This window comes from Lepisma saccharinum, chromosome 1, assembly GCF_977018435.1.
Source record: "Lepisma saccharinum chromosome 1, izLepSacc3.1, whole genome shotgun sequence".
Lineage (NCBI taxonomy): Eukaryota > Metazoa > Arthropoda > Insecta > Zygentoma > Lepismatidae > Lepisma > Lepisma saccharinum.
The window spans coordinates 117563729-117589232 of record NC_139229.1 but is presented as its reverse complement, the minus strand read 5'-3'; the positions used below and the strand labels follow the sequence as shown (position 1 = coordinate 117589232).

Here is a 25504-nt window from a genome sequence, read left to right as displayed (position 1 = left end):
ACTTTAATAAGTTCGTATTTCGCTTGTAAATTATGAAAAATTCAAGCTTACATATTAGTACCTAGTGTACTTTATAGTTTTTTTTTTTTGTTTTTTTTTTTACAAATTTGAAGGTCATTAGGTCATCTTACTTCCAAGCCCATCAACTTCCCATGTTACCACACATGATTAAACCTGCCAGGTGTTCCAACTGGAGGACTTCATTTTTTCCAAACTCTTCAATCTAGTGTTTTAATTCGTCACTTAACAAGAACCAATAAAACTCTACTGTCTGTGAGGTGAGGACTAAAATAACCTTACCTTATTTACGTATGTCAGTCCACAGATTATAAAACTTGTAAATGGGTCCCTCAAGATTACGCCTGTGGTGAACTTGTCAAGTAAACAAAACAATAACGCTGGCTTGTATAGTATTAGAATTTGTGTTATGTAGCCTCGCTTTTCTGCAACTTTTGGCTAATCGTGACGATAAAGATGAGTGATTATCAGATGAGAAGAGACACTCACAATAGCACCCATATCGGTGGAGAGTTCGAAAGTAGACCACTTAACGCTAGTGTTACCCACGAGACGAGACGAGACGAGACGAGACGAGACTTTGGTCTGTCTCGTCCCGTCTCGTGAAAATGCCGTCTCGTCTCGTGTCTCTTCTCGAAAATATACGTTTGTCTCGTCCCGTGCCTCATCTCGAAGGGTTCTGTCCCGTCGCGTCTCGTCCCGTCTCGTTTTGTCTCGTCTCGTCTCGTAAAAGTAATGCAGGATATTACGCCAACAAAAGTTAAAACTGGAAGACATCACAAAATATTATTCCCGAAAGTGGGTAAAACCTTTAAAAAATTTGTTCACTGTATAGTGAGAATAAATAAGGTTCGTTAACCATAAGGACATCCCACCACTCACTCACTGACTCACTGACATAAATGTTCTCCATGAAGGAAGCCCCGGAGGCGAAAAATGCCCGATTACGACCCCCCATGAAATCGTCCCGAAAGGCCGAGAAAATTAAGAAATCGCTCACTTTGCCCTTCCTTAAGGGTGAAAATGCCCTTTTTTCACGTCCCTAGCAACCGTTGCCACGGGCATTTCTTTCGCACACATTGTTTCCTTCAATTCTTAATTGTCGAGATACATTATATTTCTCACAGATCAATAGCACACAGATGAATCAACTCCTGGCTTTGAAAAGGTGCCTGAAACAAGGGTGACATCTACATAATAAGGAGTTTCAGCCCAGATACAATTACGTATATATTGGTAAACTCAATGCGTAAATATCTGCATCGTGCTTGTTTCAACTAAATGTTTAGGGGGTATAATGACATGCAATTCCTTAGAGCTTGCCGTGCTTGTTGTTCACCATGGAAACGGACGTTGCTAGGGAACTTAAAGAAAGTTTATTTTCACCCCGAATGCTACTGTAAGGGAATTATGCTAGAGTTTTCGATTGATTGATTGATTTGGTGTTTTAAGTCCACTTTGTGCACAGTATTAGAGTTTTCGAATTTTAAAATGTGAGCATCAGAATTCATTGCAGAGGAGAGATAGAAATTTGCAAAGAATGAAGGAAAACATTTCTTTATTTCAATTATGTTTAAAAATGTAAAACTCACTACAGAAGTAAAATGTTACTTTTCCAATTTAGTGTCGCTATTGAATTCGTTTACATAAAACATATAACTAACTATCTTGTAACTGTTATTACTTACCCAGCTTATTATTAAGAAAAAAACAATAATATTTTGATTATTTGTACATATTACAGCGCAAACACACATAAATTTACGTTCAAAACTTTCCAAATAAGAGAACCACGTAGGCGAGCGCACGAGACGTGGCCAAAGGCCACGTCGAAAGTGCGCGAGTCCAATATATATAAAGCCCCAATCCCACCACTGACTGACTCACTGACATAAATGTTCTCCATGAAGGAAGCCCTGGAGGCGAAAAATGCCCGATTACGACCCCCCATGAAATCGTCCCAAATGGCCGAGAAAATTTAAAAATCGGTCAATCGGCCCTTCCTTAGGGGTGAAATTGCCCTTTCTTCACGTCCTTAGCAACCGTTGCCACGGAAATTTTTTGCAGCACACATTGTTTCCTTCAAGTCTTAAGAGCCCGTATCACCGCTGGTGACGATTAGGTTCTTGCGTCGACCTTCTGTGCTCGAACAGTCAAGTGTGTGGCATTTAAATTTTACTGAGTTAAAGATCAAATATGAAATTTGTTATGTCGTTAAGCCTTTTTTTAAATACTTTATTTATTACGTAGTTTTCCTTATCTCAATTTCGTAAAATTCACTTGCTCGCCAATTATATGTAATAACTTAAATCAACATTTTAAGGAACAAGAAAGCTTCAACTGTTCTTCTACAGCAAAGAAATGAAACTGATCTTACATAATTTTCTTTAGAATGTCTGTAGTTTGTCGACGTACAGAGCAATGTATGTAAATTTTAACTTCGACTTTTCGAAGCTGGTCGCGCTAGCCGTTTCCCCCTCTGTACCGCTCGCGCCCCTCATGCCCCCCCTCCTCTCCTGTTCCTTTTTTCTTTCACAATCGGCTTTCCCTTCCTCAAGTGGCAAGAAAACCGCATGCTGAGAGCTAGGAAAAGAGAAAAGAAGGCAGGGAAAGGTTATGGGGGGAGAATCAATTGTTTGGGCGATGCTTGTAAACAGTTCTTCACTACGCGATATCCTCATACTAAATCACGATGGGGTTGTAGTGCAATGACAACAGTGAAGGACGGTGGATTTCCCCAGTATATTGTTCACAAATGGTAAGGGCTGATTGCACAGACTGAAGTACACCTTTACAAAAGGTTTGCCCGCGAAAGAAAAATTGTGCCAAATTATAACTTTTTTTTGTGAGAACACGAAAGTCCATTACCAAGGGATTTTTTTTAGGGTGAAGGTGACTTTACCCAAAGTTTTTAGGTAAATATTGTGTAAATTCTATCTGGTGGTGGATTATCAACCAGTCATGCAAATGAATGACTTTTTAGCTGTCGATCATAAATAAGTTCAATGAACGTTCATTGTAAGTTTGAGATATTCCTGAGGGTCAATGGTAAAAAATACTTGATGATCTGTTATGGAAATAGTGCTATTTTTAAACATTTTGAACGTCCGTTCAATTTAATTTCGAATTTGACTCCTTTCATGATTTGTAAGTAGGGGGATAAAATATATTTACTTAATAGGCTACTTTACTGCGTTATTTTATCACCAAACATATATATATTACAGTCAGACCCAAAGAAATCACAACATAAGATAGTTCTGTGTCATCATATAGAAAAACACTTTTAGGCATAGGTCTTATGTAAAATAAAATACATTAATTATGTGTTGTTTTTTCTTTTCCAAAGACATTATTTAGTGGAATAATATGACAGACTTACTATTGATAATGACCATACAAAACACCATAAAAATTTCATTCACTTTCAACTTTCTGGGGCCGGCCACCGTGGGGGAGTGGTTAGCACATCGCGCTACGACGCCAGGGGTCCCGGGTTCGAATTCCGGCTTGGCCGCGGATGTTTGTAAGTGTCCATTCATCAATTTCATCATATCATCACGCATCCCCATCTTCGCAAATTGGCCAAAAGTGGCACAAAAAGCGGAGTAAAATAAAGCAAATCAATCAACTTTCTGGATATACGACAAATAACACTATTTCTGTATAAGGAATTTTAGGCGTGCTCAGATCCTCCGATTATGGGGAGCAAGGGCCTTGATAAAAGTTTAGCTGACGAAATAAAGCCCTCATTCCATCTCACTGTTTTATTACATTGATGGGAACAAAACAGGGTCGTGTGTGTCCCGACCCACCTAAAATCACTTTATTAGATGAATTTCAACTTCAGTGACACCGTTTTTCTCTGCTGGCGCTTTATTTTCCATCTCTGTCGTTCAAAGACTAATGTACGTTTAAACGTGGTTTAGTACCGCAAATTCAAAAGAACTACACATAATTTATTCATGTGCAATATATGGGAAATTTAATCTGCAGACACATACAGTAATACAACTAAAGAATAAAATATGTGGAGGTGTTAATAAGAAATTTGCTAGTGGGAGAGTCCAATTACATAGGAAGTAATACACTACCCTTTCCTTTCGTAGTTACTTGGAACTTTCGTCGGTTTGAAAATAGTATTAACTTTTATTTCTATAAAAGCATAATGTTGTTTAAGAACGGTTATTAGATTCCTCTGCACTAAATTTCTAAGTGAGACTTTTAAGGGGCAACTTCTCCCTTCCCCTCCCCCATTTACTCACCGTATGCAAAGAGTGTGAATACTTTTTTGCTGAAATGGGAAAATGAACCACAGCAAGAAACTAATAAAATACGTCTGTTTTTATGAACAGCTGCAGAATTATGTACAAACTTGTTGAAATTCACAGTTTTGCTAGCTTGTACTCATTGGACGAAATACATACAGCCAGGGACGGCGCTACAAGGAGGTTAGGGGGGATGAAACCCCAACAACAGATGTAAGCTCCCTTTAGCCCCAGATTTTTATAGTACGGTAACGGTAGACGCCTTGCGATCGAAAATTAAAGAAGTAGAAGCTATCTTACGTAATATTTTCCATTGTAAAACTTCCCTTAGGGCAAGGCCATTGCAATGTTCAAGTACATTTCCTGCTTTTATAAGATCGCAAGATTAATACAAGGTGTTGTACGTAAAATCGGGGTTGGAGGTGACATCTGCAGATCTGCATGGATCAACAACGGACATTGATTATTTAATACGTACTAAGTAATTGTTAAATCACAAGTCTCCAAACTTGCCAAAAAAATTTACAGATATCTGGTAGGTGGAGGTGTTCAGTGGCTTTGGAATTGCTGTTTGGTTGTTGGAGGGTCAAACGATGATGATAATACGATGCCTACGAAGCTAAATGTTAACAATTATTATCCTATGTAAATCATGTCACTATTTTTGGAACGAGCGTTAAAAATTAATTTTTATAAGTTGGAGGATGTTACCAATTGTATTGTGAAGGTAACACTGAGAGAACAAATTCACCTACACTAGGAGACAAAAGCATTGACTATCAATATCATTGACATAAATCAACGGATACAGTTGCAGCTCTCGCACTGAGCAGTTATGATTAGTAGTGAAAATAACTACCAATAGTCTTATATGTGTTTCACATCTGATTCTTCTCCATGGAATAGAAATTAGCCTCCGTGATGGAGTGGTAAGCACATCCGGGAGTTCGAATCCCGGCATGGATGCTCTTTGTGAGTGTCCGTTCATCAGTCTCATCATATAATTCATCCTCAGGCGGAGCACAAAGCATGCCGCCTTAGGTTGTAAGACACGTTTTTATTACGTTAAGAAAAGAAAGAAAATCAAAATCATCTCATCTAGGATAATCCACCAACTGCAGAAAACACAAAAGAATGTCTTCCGCCTGTTCTGCACATGTGTCGCAACAGGCTGAATAGCTATGCACTACTACAAAACATCATTATTTCCCTAGTTTACAGCACCATACAGGAGAGATATCCTGCTACTCGATGTTATAAACTATTCCATATATGTTGGTCATAGGCATGCGCACGGGCGGGGGGGGGGGGGGAATTGCCCCCTAATCACGGACGTTCAAAGATTTTTCCACAAAGGGACATATTTTCATGGGGCATATTACCCCGATACTAGTCCTGTCCCCTCAAAAAACACCACTTGAATTTGAAATTATCGCATTCCTGCGTCTCCATTACATAATAATTAATGTAAATTACTATGACTGAAATCTAAATATACTTTTGAAATATATACTTTTAGGTTGACCTTCGTTTTCGAGGTGTGGTCATCCTTGCCCCCTTCCAGACGTTCCATGCCCCTATATTATTATACTTTCACCTAGAAATTTAGTGGAGAGCAATATTGTCGCTGTTATTAAACAATATTATACTCTAAAAGGAAAAATCGCAACCACAAGGGGACAGGGGGACATTGCCTTATGCCTTTTTCCAACCTTGAACGGAAATCAATTATAGGGGGGGGCATACATTGAAGTAAAAGAAAGCAAGACTAGCAGAATCTACTAGTAGCAGGACAAAAGGATACTCAAGACGGAATTAGTTTTCACGTCCATCTTGCATTATTTCTTCGAGACGGTCAGGATCACTTGCAGGGGGTTACAGAGGGACAATTGTCCCCTCGACTTTAAATTTTATACAAATAAAAGTACATTTCGTAAAATTTTATTTCTCGCTTCGCTCGCGGTACCTGCCTCTCTTGCAGTCTTGTCAACTTCCGAGCCGTAGCTAGGAAGTAGCGGGAGTTGGCCCTGGGCGCCGAACAATCTGATTGAGAAAAATTGTAAAAGAGAATGCCATGCCATCCCATGAAATTTTTTGCGTCCTATTAAATCAATCCTGTTTTCAACTTTCAAAAGTTTGGATCGAAAAATTTTCTTGCTCGCTTCGCTCGCTATTTCTTTTCTCCAATACATTGTAAATTACCAGAGAAAAAGTAAGAACAAATAAGTAATTCAGACAGTTGCTGCTATAACAGTTTGGTTTGGAGGAAAACGAGCGCTCACATTTCAGAGACAATCTATATATTTTTTGCTGTTGGTTTGTTAAGGGGCGGATGAATATATTACGTAATGTATTTAAATATTATGTTAATACCTAGGTATATATATATATATATAATATACACGCGCGCGAGCGCGCACACACACTCACACTCACACTCACACATATATCACATCAATGCAAAAAACTAAAACAGTGAGATAAAATGAGGTTTTTCTTTCCCGATCTGACTGAATTTTCAAGGCTTTTGCCCCTCCCCCTTATCAGAGGGTCTGCGCACGCCTATGATGTTGGTACCTTCTTCTAATAATAAAAACAAATTAAAATAACAGTAATATTAAATTAATAATTAAAATATTAATTAATATTGTTATTACATGAATGGGAAAAAATACGGCATAAGAATATTCATTATCTAGCTCATGAATAGTTCAGATCGCTTCAATTTGTATAAAAACAACTGCCCTGGCAAGGTGATTGTGAAACAGATAAGGAATTGAATATTTATTGAATAACAAAAAAGGATGTTAGATCCATTTGACGAAAAGAAAAGCTCTTAATTTAATATTTAAGCATATTACTTAAGTAGTGGTGTGCATAAATCGTATTTGATACAGTCATCCAAAGTTGTTTGACCCCAATGTAATCCTTTCCTTAGAATATGTTTGACGGAAATACACCTCTCTCGATTATACGACAGATGTTAAACAAAACAAGCATATTTACATTATTTAATTTTAGTACTTCGTAAGTCTCTCACGGAAGATTCGGACTCCCCTAAATAGTCCTTGGCTCTATTACATGTAAGTTGTATTGCGATGTTCGTCAATGTGTGTTTTTCTTCTTTCAGACACTCGGAAAAAGTTTTGTCTTGTCACAGGAAACATGTCGGGTTTATAAACGGTGGGGGCTGGAAAGAAAGGTCCGTTATGGTCAGACTCTGACCTGCATGAATGGAGGGAGAGTAGCGGACAGGGAACCTTGTGGTCTGCTTCTTTCGACAGAGAAACCCTCCTTCCAGTTGCCTTCGAAGGGGGAAATGGAATCAATATTGGCAAGACTAGGAAGAATAAATGACATCTGTCCGCTGCTTTTTTCGAGCGACGCTGATACGGGCTCTTAATTGTCTAGCAAAATACATTATATTTCTCACAGATCAATAGCACACTGATGCCCGACCCTGTGGCCGAGTGGTTAGCACATCGCGCTGCGACGCCAAGGGTCCCGGGTTCGAATCCCGGTCGGGCTTGGTTGTTTGTGAATGTCCATTCATCAATTTCATCATTTCATCACTCATCCCCATCTTCGCAAATTAGCCAAGAGGCACAAAACGCGAAGTAAAATAAACTAAATCAAATCAAATCAAATAGCACACTGATGAATGAACTCATGGTTTTGAAAAGGTGCCTGAAACAAGGGTGACATATCCATAATAAGGAGTTTCAGCCCAGATACAATTAATTATATATTGTTATACTCAATGCGTAAATATCTACATCGTGCTTGTTTTAACTAAATGTTCAGGGGGTATAAGAACATGCAATTCCTTAGAGCTTGTGCCTGTTCTTGTCCATGGAAACGGACGTTGCTAGGGAACTTAAAGAAAGTTTATTTTCACCCCGGAAACTACTGTAAGGGAATTACGCTAGACTTTTCGAATTTCAAAATACGAGCATCAGAATTTATTACAGAGGCAAGGTAGGAATTTGTGGGGAATGACGGAAAACAGTTATTATCCAATTACGTTCAAAAATGTGAAAATAACAAAATACGTAAATATTGCATTTTCAATTTAGTCGCTTTTCAATTCGTTTAAGCAAAACATCCAACTACTTATCTTTAAACGGTTAATACTTACTCAGTTCATTATTAAGAAAATAGACAATAATAGTTTGAATATTTGTACAGTGGGATCCATGAGTATTACCGTGCAAATTGTCCATGACTATTTTCATTATTATTTTTTTTAAAACCTATGTGTTTTTAAGCGATAGATTTTTATGTATGCTGGTGAAGAAGTTGTCAACAGCTTGTTTTGAGTTTTCTTTTAATTCTTGAAGCTGTTATTGGGTCAAATAAAGTGCACGAACATGGTGATGGACAATTTGCAAGGTAATACTCATGGATCCCACTGTACCTTATTAGAGCCCATACACATATAAAGTTACTTTCTAAACTTTTCAAACTTATACATATGTTCCCCATCATCCAATACAACATGCAGACATTTTCAGTCATTAAGATCTATGAAGAACACCATCTATAATATGATTGCGCGCACAACGTGGCCGAAGGTCACGCATGAGAGCGTACAGTGGGATCCATCAGTATTATCCTGCAAATTGTCCATCACCATGTTCGTGGACTTTATTTGACCCAATAAGAGCTTCAATAATTAAAAGAAAACTCAAAACAAGCTGTTGACAACTTTTGCACGAGCATACATAAAAATCCATCACTTAAAAACAGACAGGATGTAAGTTAAAAATTAATGAAAATAGTCATGGACAATTTGCACGGTAATACTCATAGATCCCACTGTACAAGAGTAGTGCTAATTGATTGTTTCAAAATAGTACTTAGTAGGTATCGTCTTTTAGCCTCTTTTTTTATCAATTGAATATCAGTTTTTGACATATTTTGACAATTTTTTGTCGATGTTTTAGCGTTTAGCGATGTTTTAGTAAAATTTCCCTTTTTTCCCACTCGTACTTGGTAGGTATATCACGATCTTAAGTGATATAACTTAACCTATCTTTTTTTCTTACGATTTTTTAATTTTTTTTTACGATCCTAAGTGATATAACTTAACCTATCATTTTTTTTTAATTTACGCATCGAACTAACCTAAACTACCCCTTGTCCCTGGACCTCTGTCCCCGGGGTCCTATCCCTGTCCCCGGGCTCGTGTTCCCGGTTGTTAGGTTAAGTTAGGTTAAGTTGTCTATGTCTATGTGTAATGTCTATGTCTATATGTAATGTCTATGTCCATGTCTCTGTCTTTGTAGGTTTTTTTTTTGTCCTAAGATTTTTTTTGACGCTGGACTTAGAAAATTTTCGATTGATGAAAAAAATTGGTTCCATGACGACCTATGTTTATTTTGGTATGGGTGGACAGAGGACACCGAGACTCGACCGACGCACTAAACCCGACCTCTCCACGACTATTTGTTCGGAAGTTACGAGTGATCAAAGTTTTGGCGGGTGGGCTAACTTCTTACCCCTTGACCCCAGGACCACCAAAACTTGGTACACGTATTCTACACCTCCAAAATCGACAGGGGGGGGGGGGGGGTAGCTTCGCTACCGGGATGGGGTTGTTTTTCGATATATTTTTTCGATAACTCTTACCATTTTCGAGATATTTGCAAATTTAAGATTTTTTAACACAGGACTTGGAAAATTTTCGATTGATGAAAAAATTGGTTCCATGACAACCTACGCCAATTTTGTTATGAGAGGACAGAGGACACCGAGACGATGCTAACGCAAGAAATCCCAGCTCTCTATGATTATTTTTTCGAAAGTTACGAGTGATCAAAAACATTTTTGGCAATTGGCTCACCCTTGACCTCCAAGAACCTCCGAAAACTTGGTACACGTACTCTGCATCACCAAAACTCGACAAGAGGGTCAACGGGAAGGATATTCGCGCTATCTCTTACGGTTTTCGAGACATTTTGCAATTTAACGCTGGACTTGGAAAATTTTCGACAGATGGGGGTCAAATTTGGTTCCATGACGACCTATGTTCATTTTGGTATGGGTGGACAGAGGACGCCGGGACTCGACCGACGCACTAAACCCGACCTCTCCACGACTATTTGTTCGGAAGTTACGAGTGATCAAAGTTTTGGCGGGTGGGCTAACTTCTTACCCCTTGGCCCCAGGACCACCAAAACTTGGTACACGTATTCTCCACCTCCAAAATCGACAGAGGGGGGGTAGCTTCGATATATTTTTTCGATAACTCTTACCATTTTCGAGATATTTGCAATTTAAGATTTTTTTTTTAACGCTGTGGACTTAGAAAATTTTCGATTGATGAAAAAAAAAATGGTTCCATGACGACCTGGTATGGGAGGAGAGACGACACCGAGACTCGATGAACTAAGTGGTGCTTTGTTTGTGTGTAAAAAAAAATGCAATGCTTTTTGCACTTGGTTATCATCACCTAACATGTTATTAATTGTTTTTTAAAAATTAATTACAACTGAAAACTAATAATTAATATTATCCAAAGTTACTAATTAATATTATATCAGGTGGTTATAATTAAAGTGACGGTGTTCAGAGTGGTACAGCACGGGCTGTAATGAGAGTAGCAGTCTGAAACTTCGTAGATATGCTAATGAAGCAATGCGCTCGCGAATTATGAAAAAAAAAAATAGTTCCAATTCTCGCCACCAGGGTAAAAAATGGCGCTGTAAGCAGTCAAAACTTGGTATGGTTACAGGAAAAACACTATAAATCGCAGAAAACAATACTCTTTGTAATAAAATATCGCTACAATTTCACTATTCGAATTACATGAACATTACTAAAGGAAAAAGCAACAAGCGTCACCAACAACAACCAGGGAGCTCACACAATGGTTAGGCAATTTCACCGACTTTGACGTCAGAGTTATGGAAAATTCCACGTTTTGACTGCTTACAGCGCCGTTTTTTATCCTGGTGGCGAGAATTGGAACTATTTTTTTTGGCATAATTCGCGAGCGCATTGCTTCATTATCATATCTACGAAGTTTCAGACTGCTACTCTCATTACAGCCCGTGCTGTACCACTCTGAACACCGTCACTTTAATTATAACCACCTGGTACAAGTAATTGATATAATTTTTTTGTTCTTGTTGCTAGTGTTGGATAATTATAGTTGTTGCAAAATATAGCTCTCGCGTATGACAGTTTCTGAGTTTCGTTGGGTATATATAGACGAATCGAAATTTTACTTGTTATGTTAAATTGTATGTTAGGGTACATTGTAGGAGAAATCATTGTATATTAGAGCGCTCTTTTAATGATTTGCCTATAACTGCATACAGGCAGCCGTAAATTTAGCATAAAATATCCTGATCCTGTTTCTTCTAGCATGTGCGACGTTTGTTGTGGTGGGATCATTGGGGGAAATGTGATTCTCCCAGTATGTCATCTGACTTACTAGCATATGCGATACGAAGAACAGGTGTGTATGTGGCTTACTAGGATTAGGCTCATGGTAATGAGGTCCTAGTAGCTGAAACGTTGTCGGGGTATTTTGCAAAAAATTTCCTTAAACAGTTAACAAATATAATATATATTTTTTTTTAAATTCAGACATTAGATGGATTTTACAAATATATTTTTAAAAAAATAGGTTAGGTAATTGTGGCTTCTACAGCTCGCCAAGCAGGGTGCTCTTGCATAAGCTCTTATCAGTCTGTAAGTCAGCAACAAGCAACCTGCGCTAGAGGTAGATGCTCTTGACATCATGAAAAATAAAAACTTGAGTAAATTTAGCTAGTTTTCGAGTATTTTTTTTTTGTGTGTTTTCTGATTAGTTAAAAAATACGTAATGTGATGACTCATATCTTCTGATTGCGCGACAAGTTATTACGTAACATTGTGATGACTCATATCTAATGCCCTTCGTTGTATTAACTATAAGGGAGTAAACTATTACACAACATGTTGCAACAAATTATGACGTAATGTGATGAGTCATATCTAACGTGGCGTCTTCTGATTGGTTAATTATTACAGGTGTTTTCAATACGGTCCGCGCTTTTATTATATAAGACGGCATACACTGCAGATCAGTCAGTCTCGTGAGAGCAGCCGAAGAGTACGGACGTCCTGTCGCAGCGCTCCTCGTTTTTTGCAAAAAAATAGGTATTTAACTTTCTTTGCAGCTACATACCATCTATTATTTCAAGTTCAAAGGTGTTTCACGTGGTTTTTCATAGTAATTTCGACCAGATTGAATTTTGACGTGATCGTGCGTTTTCTATTTCACCCCAAGAAATTCTATATAAAATAACATACCTGAAAATTGTATCGCTATATACTAGACTTTTTGATTTCTGTGATTTTGGAGAAAGCAATGGCATCCACCACCAGTTTCAATCGTAAAAATGATAAAACTGAATGTGTTACTTGTGGGAAGCTAATCTCAAGGAACAATTTATCGGTACACGGGGCAAGATGTAACGAAACAGCTTCGAGGATTAATCGTTCGTTACCTTCTAAGCCTTGTGCTCGATGCGGAAAGATTATTAGCATTACAAATTTAAGTAAACATCTCAAAATTTGCAAACCATCGACCGGACAAGCATCGAAAAGGAAAATCGATGATTCAGAAACGGAAGCTTCCACTTCCAAACTAAGTAAATTATCTAATGAACGCAATGAAATGTTTAGAAAGTCGTTGATTTTGTTTCTGTATTTTCCGTCGTTGGGTTTCCTCGTCATGTTGATCGTCGCGAATCCGAAATCGTCACTGTTCCAGCAAGAAGAGCAGCGTTCCGAAAATTGATTGATCAACAGGCCGTTGAGTTTAGATACCATGGAAGGTAGAAATTCATGATCTGTCGTGCGGTGTACAGTCTCCATTGTTTGCTTTCGGAAACCAAAAAGATTCATTGTCCTTGCTAGTTATTTATTGTGTATGTGATAATTTGAGACAGTTAAAGTTTTTTTATTTTTATTTTAGTTATTGTTATTTAAGTTTATTTTTTTTTCATTTGCATTGCCTACAATTTTTACTAATTTCTAAACGAAAGTGCCCCCAAGGCAACGTGTGGATTCCACAAGACAAAATACATCTTTTATCGTCATGCGGATCCAGCGCAATTTTCTTAACTTTGTTTGTGGTAAGCACGTGGTCAACGCTTTGTATCCTTGTCTCCAAACGTAGAATCCTCGACTGTGAATAGAGGCAATTGATGTAATCCTCGAACACAAGCTTGTTTTTCACGGTATTTTTACCAACACCTTTGGCTTTTTTGGTGATGCTGGTTTCTGTTTTCACCACATACATTTTGGAACGTAAGCCGGCGAACTCCAGAATGATTTCTCCGTTGCATTCATCCTTCATTTTACCAAGCACTTTTTTATTGCGTGAAGGGAGATCAAATCTGTTTGGTTGAGGGAAGGAAGATGTGTCGAAATGATCAATCATTTTCGGTTGTTTCAAATTGTTGTAGAGGTCAGATGTCTGTACGGAATAAATAAAACTGTCCGTGTCCGTGTACAAAAGTGTTATATTTTCATTATAGAAGGGTTTCATGACATTATAATGAAATTCAAACATATGCAGTTTAGATAAATCCAAAACCGTCGCCCCCACGTAGATTGGTTTGTTGAACTTGATTATTTTTTTATCCATCACAAACAGGGCCAGGTTTTCATCATATATATTTCGTGATTTGAATGTCGGCGATGCTATCAATTTTCTACATTTATTTGAATCGGGAACTAATCTCACGTCCACGTGCTTCCTGACATTCTCCATTGTTTTTCCGTAAACAACATTATTCATGAGTTTTAAAAAATCTTTATCTAAATCTGACGTGGCGCGTGTTCTATGATACGTATTTTTTTTCAATGTAAGGTTTTAACCACTCGGAATGTATGAATTTCATTATTCTTCTCACATTTATTACTTGAACTCCCTTCTCAATTAAGAATTGAAGATTTCTGTAATGGAGAACGTATCTCTCTTTCCTATCCAATGTTAACAGAAGCTTACGTTGATTTGAATCAGGCGAACATTTTAGTTCGGGTGCAGGAGGTAGATCTTTGAAGTAATCGTGTAGATGGTCGGGGAATTCGAGGTCCACCTCTATAAACAAGCCAAATTCACAGTCGTTGAAATTATTAATGTTAATGGAAGTGGTATCCACCCATTCGAACCCGCCGTAAGGAAGTTTTTGTATCATAGCATGTCCGTATAAATTATTTGCATCCACATAAAATATGTATTTCGATTGTTCATTAGGATCGTATTCTTCTGTCATGTGAACGTTATTTGCTTTTGCATGTCTCTGTACGCATTGCACCATTCCACCTCGTATCCCCCTCTCGATAAAATATAACATGTCCACGTCCGGTATCAATTCGAGTTTTATTTTTGTCTGTAATAACATGGCAGACCACGCTAAGCCCGAGAGACCGTAAAAATATGCAGGATCTAATTTGTAAATATTCGCCGACGTTTTCCTGAATGCTTGAAAAACATCCGCGAGTATTGTCACGTCCAGTTTTAAGTAGGCATCGTGATAATCGCCGAGTGTCCTACATCCTAATTTGTCCCACATCCATTGCGCGTGTTCGTATTCATCGTCCGTGATTCCTTTCTCTCTGAGTCGACTGTAAAATTCTTTTTGAGGTGGAAGAGTGTCGTCGTTAAATTTAGAATTATCACTAACATATTCGTAAGGATAAATACCTTTACGTCTAATCATTTCTATGTCTACGTTGGGAAAACTAGCTCTCGTTATTCTAAATTGTTCAGCCGAAAGTTTGCTGGCAAGAGCGTCCAAGCTCGCAGATAAAAATCTGTAAGAATCTAAAAATCTCATCTCCACAGTTTCGTTTGTTCCCGGAATCAATACTCGCTTGCTGACACTGATGTACCTTTCTTCATTCTCTGCTAGAATATTTATTTTTTGTCTATCATATCCAAGATTCCGAATTAAGAGATGGAAGTCGTAACCGCTGCCATTATGAAGGTATATGGGGACAAACGTAGGTTTTTGGATCTTTAGATTACACGTGTTACAGATTCCACCGATGTAGTTTCCGGTGAAGTGATTATGGTGAAATACTTTCCGATTCTCGTCGGTGAAACGTTGATCGCACACCGGACACGTTTCAATGTTATTGTGAGCTTGAAGTTCATCGCTGGATAATGGAAGCATTGGTTTCGATTCGCGTAAGAGGCTGCCAATGGTCTCAACCTCTTCAACCATCTTTTCAAAAAAATGTTTGATTACGTCTGGTCCTCGGTAAACATACGGTTCATCTATCCTATCCTGTCGCACAACAACATATCCGAAACTCGAGGCTTCGTGCAACTGATACGGTGTTGTGGAAGAAAGTTCGGGGTCTGGTTCGCAGTACGACAACGGTTTGAGAAAAGACTCAAAATCAGCAATGATGATTGCGGGATGTTCGAACAATGCCTTATGCATCCTAAATTCTTCGACCTCTTTTGATTTCGGCATCAACATGCAAGTCGGTCTGTTGTCACCGCAATAAATTTTATGTTCGGCAAGTTTATCGATAGCAATCTGACGTCCGGTGTAATTTCGATAATTGGATTGTTTTCGATCGTCGAACGTGGTTAGGCATCTCGGGCAAACTTCGATGTGGTTTGCATACTTGGTAGTTTGACTTCTGACCAAACGTGATAGAGAACGAATTAGCGTGTAGTGATGAACATTGTCGTTTGAAATTAGAAGAAGATTAATCACACGAGCATCGTCATCGTCGACATCGCTTATCCTGACGGGATGCACGACATGTTTATCTGACGTGAAGGAATATACATTAATAGCGATGCGTTTTCCTGCACGATTTTCGAACTTTGTTATATCCGACAATGTCACCGGGTATTCGATGCCAGACATTACACTTTCAAACTCGGACTCGTATTGTTTGTAATGTCCAACCCACTGTGGATTATTTTTGCAATTAACAGGATGCAGTGCAGCCAACACACACCAAAGGAAACACTTGTTATCGCTGTGCTGTATATTTAACACAGCCCTCTTGTGTTGAATGTTCGGTGGAAGAGGAACGTAGCTGGAAGCGCGAAGAGGCGAGAATTGGTTCACGTAAACAGTTAACGTGTGAGGACTTCCACACAGCGACCATCCCGACCCTTTAGCCTCGAAATCGTCATGTTTCTTAACCAGCTCATTGGTAACTTTATAATAGAAGTTGTCTAAATTTTCGACGTCAGCAAAATAAAGAGTCTGGTTTTTTGTACGATGATAAAAAATACTCGTTGTGCCATCGACTTTTTCGTATTCAGAAAACAGAACAACGTATACTTTTATAGAGTTGTTTTCAAGTTTATCTTTTAAAATATTTAGTACAGATGTTTTCGTTTCATCCAAGAAACTAAGGATGTCACGGCCTGATTCTGACTTAATTGAAAAATCCTGGAGTTGGTCGTTGAATGCAGATCTAATTGGTTTGCGTTCATTAGATAATTTACTTAGTTTGGAAGTGGAAGCTTCCGTTTCTGAATCATCGATTTTCCTTTTCGATGCTTGTCCGGTCGATGGTTTGCAAATTTTGAGATGTTTACTTAAATTTGTAATGCTAATAATCTTTCCGCATCGAGCACAAGGCTTAGAAGGTAACGAACGATTAATTCTCGAAGCTGTTTCGTTACATCTTGCCCCGTGTACCGATAAATTGTTCCTTGAGATTAGCTTCCCACAAGTAACACATTCAGTTTTATCATTTTTACGATTGAAACTGGTGGTGGATGCCATTGCTTTCTCCAAAATCACAGAAATCAAAAAGTCTAGTATATAGCGATACAATTTTCAGGTATGTTATTTTATATAGAATTTCTTGGGGTGAAATAGAAAACGCACGATCACGTCAAAATTCAATCTGGTCGAAATTACTATGAAAAACCACGTGAAACACCTTTGAACTTGAAATAATAGATGGTATGTAGCTGCAAAGAAAGTTAAATACCTATTTTTTTGCAAAAAACGAGGAGCGCTGCGACAGGACGTCCGTACTCTTCGGCTGCTCTCACGAGACTGACTGATCTGCAGTGTATGCCGTCTTATATAATAAAAGCGCGGACCGTATTGAAAACACCTGTAATAATTAACCAATCAGAAGACGCCACGTTAGATATGACTCATCACATTACGTCATAATTTGTTGCAACATGTTGTGTAATAGTTTACTCCCTTATAGTTAATACAACGAAGGGCATTAGATATGAGTCATCACAATGTTACGTAATAACTTGTCGCGCAATCAGAAGATATGAGTCATCACATTACGTATTTTTTAACTAATCAGAAAACACACAAAAAAAATACTCGAAAACTAGCTAAATTTACTCAAGTTTTTATTTTTCATGATGTCAAGAGCATCTACCTCTAGCGCAGGTTGCTTGTTGCTGACTTACAGACTGATAAGAGCTTATGCAAGAGCACCCTGCTTGGCGAGCTGTAGAAGCCACAATTACCTAACCTATTTTTTTAAAAATATATTTGTAAAATCCATCTAATGTCTGAATTTAAAAAAAAATATATATTATATTTGTTAACTGTTTAAGGAAATTTTTTGCAAAATACCCCGACAACGTTTCAGCTACTAGGACCTCATTACCATGAGCCTAATCCTAGTAAGCCACATACACACCTGTTCTTCGTATCGCATATGCTAGTAAGTCAGATGACATACTGGGAGAATCACATTTCCCCCAATGATCCCACCACAACAAACGTCGCACATGCTAGAAGAAACAGGATCAGGATATTTTATGCTAAATTTACGGCTGCCTGTATGCAGTTATAGGCAAATCATTAAAAGAGCGCTCTAATATACAATGATTTCTCCTACAATGTACCCTAACATACAATTTAACATAACAAGTAAAATTTCGATTCGTCTATATATACCCAACGAAACTCAGAAACTGTCATACGCGAGAGCTATATTTTGCAACAACTATAATTATCCAACACTAGCAACAAGAACAAAAAAATTATATCAATTACTTGTACCAGGTGGTTATAATTAAAGTGACGGTGTTCAGAGTGGTACAGCACAGGCTGTAATGAGAGTAGCAGTCTGAAACTTCGTAGATATGATAATGAAGCAATGCGCTCGCGAATTATGCCAAAAAAAATAGTTCCAATTCTCGCCACCAGGATAAAAAACGGCGCTGTAAGCAGTCAAAACGTGGAATTTTCCATAACTCTGACGTCAAAGTCGGTGAAATTGCCTAACCATTGTGTGAGCTCCCTGGTTGTTGTTGGTGACGCTTGTTGCTTTTTCCTTTAGTAATGTTCATGTAATTCGAATAGTGAAATTGTAGCGATATTTTATTACAAAGAGTATTGTTTTCTGCGATTTATAGTGTTTTTCCTGTAACTATACCAAGTTTTGACTGCTTACAGCGCCATTTTTTACCCTGGTGGCGAGAATTGGAACTATTTTTTTTTTTCATAATTCGCGAGCGCATTGCTTCATTAGCATATCTACGAAGTTTCAGACTGCTACTCTCATTACAGCCCGTGCTGTACCACTCTGAACACCGTCACTTTAATTATAACCACCTGATATAATATTAATTAGTAACTTTGGATAATATTAATTATTAGTTTTCAGTTGTAATTAATTTTTAAAAAACAATTAATAACATGTTAGGTGATGATAACCAAGTGCAAAAAGCATTGCATTTTTTTTTACACACAAACAAAGCACCACTTAGTTCATCGAGTCTCGGTGTCGTCTCTCCTCCCATACCAGGTCGTCATGGAACCATTTTTTTTTTCATCAATCGAAAATTTTCTAAGTCCACAGCGTTAAAAAAAAATCTTAAATTGCAAATATCTCGAAAATGGTAAGAGTTATCGAAAAAATATATCGAAGCTAACCCCCTCTGTCGATTTTGGAGGTGGAGAATACGTGTACCAAGTTTTGGTGGTCCTGGGGTCAAGGGGTAAGAAGTTAGCCCACCCGCCAAAACTTTGATCACTCGTAACTTCCGAACAAATAGTCGTGGAGAGGTCGGGTTTAGTGCGTCGGTCGAGTCCCGGCGTCCTCTGTCCACCCATACCAAAATGAACATAGGTCGTCATGGAACCAAATTTGACCCCCATTTGTCGAAAATTTTCCAAGTCCAGCGTTAAATTGCAAAATGTCTCGAAAACCGTAAGAGATAGCGCGAATATCCTTCCCGTTGACCCTCTTGTCGAGTTTTGGTGATGCAGAGTACGTGTACCAAGTTTTCGGAGGTTCTTGGAGGTCAAGGGTGAGCCAATTGCCAAAAATGTTTTTGATCACTCGTAACTTTCGAAAAAATAATCATAGAGAGCTGGGATTTCTTGCGTTAGCATCGTCTCGGTGTCCTCTGTCCTCTCATAACAAAATTGGCGTAGGTTGTCATGGAACCAATTTTTTCATCAATCGAAAATTTTCCAAGTCCTGTGTTAAAAAATCTTAAATTTGCAAATATCTCGAAAATGGTAAGAGTTATCGAAAAAATATATCGAAAAACAACCCCATCCCGGTAGCGAAGCTACCCCCCCCCCCCCCCTGTCGATTTTGGAGGTGTAGAATACGTGTACCAAGTTTTGGTGGTCCTGGGGTCAAGGGGTAAGAAGTTAGCCCACCCGCCAAAACTTTGATCACTCGTAACTTCCGAACAAATAGTCGTGGAGAGGTCGGGTTTAGTGCGTCGGTCGAGTCTCGGTGTCCTCTGTCCACCCATACCAAAATAAACATAGGTCGTCATGGAACCAATTTTTTTCATCAATCGAAAATTTTCTAAGTCCAGCGTCAAAAAAAAATCTTAGGACAAAAAAAAAAACCTACAAAGACAGAGACATGGACATAGACATTACATATAGACATAGACATTACACATAGACATAGACAACTTAACCTAACTTAACCTAACAACCGGGAACACGAGCCCGGGGACAGGGATAGGACCCCGGGGACAGAGGTCCAGGGACAAGGGGTAGTTTAGGTTAGTTCGATGCGTAAATTAAAAAAAATGATAGGTTAAGTTATATCACTTAGGATCGTAAAAAAAAATTAAAAAATCGTAAGAAAAAAAAGATAGGTTAAGTTATATCACTTAAGATCGTGATATACCTACCAAGTACGAGTGGGAAAAAAGGGAAATTTTACTAAAACATCGCTAAACGCTAAAACATCGACAAAAAATTGTCAAAATATGTCAAAAACTGATATTCAATTGATAAAAAAGAGGCTAAAAGACGATACCTACTAAGTACTATTTTGAAACAATCAATTAGCACTACTTACAAGACATGGCCAAAGGCCACGTCGAAAGTACTCGAGTCCATATATATAGCCCCAATCCCACTGACTCACTGACATAAATGTTCTCCATGAAGGAAGCCCCGGAAAAATGCCCGGTTACGACCCCCCATGAAATCGTCCCAAAAGGCCGAGAAAATTAAGAAATCGCTCAATCGGCCCTTCCTTAAGGGTGAAAATGCCCTTTTTTCACGTCCTTAGCAACCGTTGCCACGAGAATTTTTTGCAGCACACATTGTTTCCTTCAATTCTTGATTGTCGAGATACATTATATTTTTCACAGATCAATAGCACACAGATGAATGAACTCATGGTTTTGAAAAGGTGCCTGAAACAAGGGTGACATCTACATAATAAGGAGTTTCAGCCCAGATTCAATTACGTATATATTGTTATACTCAATGCGTAAATATCTACATCGTGCTTGTTTTAACTAAATGTTTAGGGGTATAATGACATGCAATTCCTTAGAGCTTGTCGTGCCTGTTGTTGTCCATGGAAACGGACGTTGCTAGGGAACTTAAAGAAAGTTTATTTTCACCCCAAAACCTACTGTAAGGGAATTTTGCTAGACTTTTCGAATTTCAAAATACGAGCATCAGAATTTATTACAGAGGCAAGGTATGAATTTGAGGGGAATGACGGAAAACAGTTATTATCCAATTACGTTCAAAAATGTGAAAGTAACAAAATACGTAAATATTGCATTTTCAATTTAGTCGCTATTCAATTCGTTTAAGCAAAACATCCAACTACTTATCTTGAAACGGTTATTACTTACTCAGTTCATTATTTAGAAAATAGACAATAATAGTTTGAATATTTGTACCTTATTAGAGCCCATACACACATAAAGTTACTTTCTAAACTTTTCAAACTTATACATATGTTCCCCATCATCCAATACAACATGCAGACATTTTCAAAGTCATTAAGATCTATGAAGAACTCCACCTATATATAACATGATTGCGCCCACAACGTGGCCGAAGGTCACGCATGAGAGCGTACAAGACGTGGCCAAAGGCCACGTCGAAGGTACGGAGTCTAATATATAAAAAGGGATGTATGTGTGTGTGTGTCTGTGTGTGTGTGTGGGTGTGTGTATGTTTGTTCCGGCATAACTCTCGAACGCTTGGAGCGATTTCAACCAAACTTGGTACGCGTATCACTTGAAATCTCGAAAGAAATACTGTGGGTGGGGTGGGAAGGGGGTGACATGTAAAAATAATCGAAAACGACCGATATTAGTGTGGAATCCATAGTTTTCGGGGTCTCTAAGATGAATAGCGATACTCCTAATGCCGTTCAACTCCAAATTCATCACCTATCGGGATGGGGGTTGAGAGGGGGTGAAAATTAAAATGTAAAAAATTACTAAGATTAGCGTCGAATCCATAGTTTTTGGAGTCGCTAAGCTAATTGGTGACATTAACGATGACCAAACTTAGTACGCATATGAACTACACTCTGGTAAGAAATACTGTGGGGGTAAGACACCCCTGGCACCCCTAGGGTCGGGGGTGGGAAGGGGGTGACATGTAAAAATAATCGAAACGACCGATATTAGTGTGGAATCCATAGTTTTCGGGGTCGCTAAGATGAATAGTGACACTCCCAATGCCGTTCAACTCCAAGTTCATTTTGCACTATAGTTAGAATTCAATGTTTTCCTGTTTAATAGAAGATTGGGATAAATAAATACCCGAGCAACGACGGGCAATCAGCTAGTATTTAATATAATGTTTGTTAATTACCAATAGGTAGAGAATGAAATCTACTTTGTTGTTTTTCTGCCTTCAATCGACTGTTTTATCCATCGTACACTAAGGGAGCTTTCAGTCCAAAGCAACAAGCGACAGGCGACAAGCCGCATGGGGAGTTTGCACCGAAGTTACGATCGACACAAGCCCCTTCCGTATATAGTCAAATATTTACCCCATAGTATGCACTACCAACTAACAGACCGAGGCTACACTATGCACAATATTAAGTTTCAGCGATAAAGAACACGAACACCTTGTCGTGTTACTTCGGTTCGGGAGGTCACATTTACTGAGTGTTCATTTCCAAGCGGTTGCTTGCGCTTGTCGCCTGTCACGTGTCGCTTTGGTCTGCAAGCTCCCTTGAGGAAGCGTTCAGAACGAAGTGACAAGCGACATGGTAGTTCACACGTGACACAGGCAACTTCAGTTTATTAGCAAGCATTCACAGTCCGAGGCAACATGACGCACGGTATTCAGAAAACGGTGTAATCCGTTCAACACGCAAGCGACAATCGACCCCGAACAGTTTGTTGCGTCGCTTCGGTTGCAAGGTTTCATGTAAGGGAGAGTTCAAACCGAAGCGACACGCGACACATGCTGCTTGGGAACTAGCCCATCAACAGCAGTATTGCACACCGTGGCGGCATGAGACGCCGTGCAAGCCTACGTTCGATTGGTGGAATCTCCAAGCGACACAAGGGTTTGACACCGAAGTGACAAGCGACACAAGCTCCTTCAGTCTCTAAGCAGGCTTTCCCCACGCAAGCGCTACCAACGGTTAGAGGCGACACGATGCACTACATTAGAAAACGGTCAAGTCCGAGCGACACGAAAGCGACAAGCGACACATCCCGCTCGTCATGTCGCTTCGGTTCTTAAGGTTATATTTATTACTGAGGGTTCATTTACAAGTGGCAGGCGTCGCTTCTTGCCTCTTCCATGTCGCTTTTTGCTCCTTTGACTTCAGGCAATATAGATTCTTTACGTCAACGCAGAGTATCTATCTAACTGTATTGGCCTATTACCAGTTTTTTTGGTGCGAAATCTTTGGAGTTTGCAACCAGTACTGAGGATGGAGCTGTTGATTTTGAGAAGAGGGGTCGCAATGAATGAACTGTTTATGCTGGCGAGAATTTTATGACGATTGTACCCAATAAGTCTGGAAGAGAACCTACAGTAAACAATGGCAGTGGCTACCTCCACATCGTTTGGCGCAAGGATGAATGGAAGGAAGCCCTTGGAGTAGCAGTTGTTGAGGAAATTTCAGGATTTTTCAACTGGGGAAATTCGTTACGGGCATCGTGCGGCGAATTACGTTTTTGCGAGAGGGAATCTTACAGAAAAATTGGTTTACCGGTGGTAAACGCGGCAATACTCAAACATTAATGTGGGACACTGGATGGAGGAAGCACGAGGCCATGTGTAGTGGACCCGTCGCACACCCATAACAGCGCCTCTGGTCGTAATTTACTCTTGAACTAGTTTTTTACGTCGCTTTTCTGTCGCTTTTGGCTAATCGCGACGATGAGGATGCGTGATGATATGATAAAGTTGATGAAGGGACAGGAAACAAAACACCCATGCCCAGGCTGGGATCCCAAGCCGGGATCTTACGTTTTTGACGATACCTTGTGAGATGTTTCAGAAGTGCGGGTGATTGATTTTCGGTAATTTTAGGTATACATACATTGTAGGATATTAAATACACTCCAGTACTAAATAGTATATTTTTCTCTTCTACAACTGCTTCATTCAGATTTCGAGCTTGTGTTCTTTTTCCATTTCTTTATTTACGTTGTTCCTCTGACACTTTGACTGATCGTGTCGATGAGTGAGGATGAATGTTGACTATATAAGCTCTCAAAGCCAGCAAGCAAGATCGTAAGTCAATGATAGACGCGTTCGACTAGGCTCAACGGAAACAGGCACTCCTCTCCGCCCTTATTCATTTTTCTATCACCACCAATGTTCCAAATCATAGGATTGGGGGCGCAAAATTGAACTTGAAGCCTATCTTAGGGCGCAATCAAAAAGTTTTTAAGCCCATAGAAATACCATTCAGGATAAGAGCGCCCGCAGAGGGTGACCATGGGAGCACTTGCACCCCTTAGATATCTGGAAAGAATTCATATAATTCAAATTTTGTAATTGTAGCATGAATAGGATGGATGAGGGGTGCCGTGAAAGACAGATTATGTGCCTATGCAAATTATCCTAGTGCTGGGGATGCTTTATGAGAATTCTCTCAACCAGGGGAAAGAAAGCACAGCACACGCCACCCCCCCCCCCGAGAAAAATTCCTATGGGCGGCCTTGATCCAGGAATATGTTAATAAATAACTGTTGCAAAATATTAAAAAAAATACTAGTTACTTTGCTCCTCAAGTTCCAGGAGGTTATCAAAAGTACCATTAACCTGTAAATGTTCATAAACTTGAAAATTTTGGGTGGCAAGTGTCATCCCTTGCCCCCGTCAAGTTATGCCTATGGTTCAAACCGTAAAAAATGAATAGAAACTAAGTAAAAGAAACGATGGTCCAGATCACTATGATTGGTTACTACTAATAAGTAGTTAATTATTGTAATTACGCACTGGAAATACCAGAGGCGACTTAAAGGGCGAAAGTTAATTAAAATTACTGCTGCATTACGTAAGAAGTGTGTATATTGCGCCGGCCTCCGAGACAGAGTGTTTATAACAGGTCGCTACGACGCCAGGGGTTCCGGGTTCGAATCCCGACCTGGGCATGGTTGTTCTATGTGAGTGTCCCTTCATCCATTTTTTTAACTTCAACACTCGTCCTCATCTTCACCATTAGCCAAAAGTGGCAGAAATAGGATGTAAAATAAACCAAATCAATGCCAGCCCCGTAGCCAGGCAGGGGCCAGGAGGAGCTGAGCCCGCCTGGCACTGCCGTCAGCCCCCTTGACATTAGGTAAAACTATTTTGTGTAATTTCTTTGCAGTGAATAGTGAAAATGTAGACAGCAAATATTATTTTGCTCACACAACTTGATGAAGGATAAATTCACAGAACATGAACAGCAGCTATTATATTCGTATTCCGTTCATCTTGATGAGCAGAAGTCTAAGTAGCGGAAAGTGTTTAGAAGATTTTCTAGACTTTAGAAAGTTG

General features: G+C 39.0%; 1 protein-coding gene across 5 annotated transcripts in view; it reads left to right on the top strand.

The window, feature by feature from the left end:
- The window catches only part of LOC146000004 (WD repeat, SAM and U-box domain-containing protein 1-like), a 99684-nt gene that overhangs the window by 15759 nt on the left and 58421 nt on the right, over positions 1-25504 (top strand). The gene's annotated exons all lie outside the window — the stretch shown is intronic.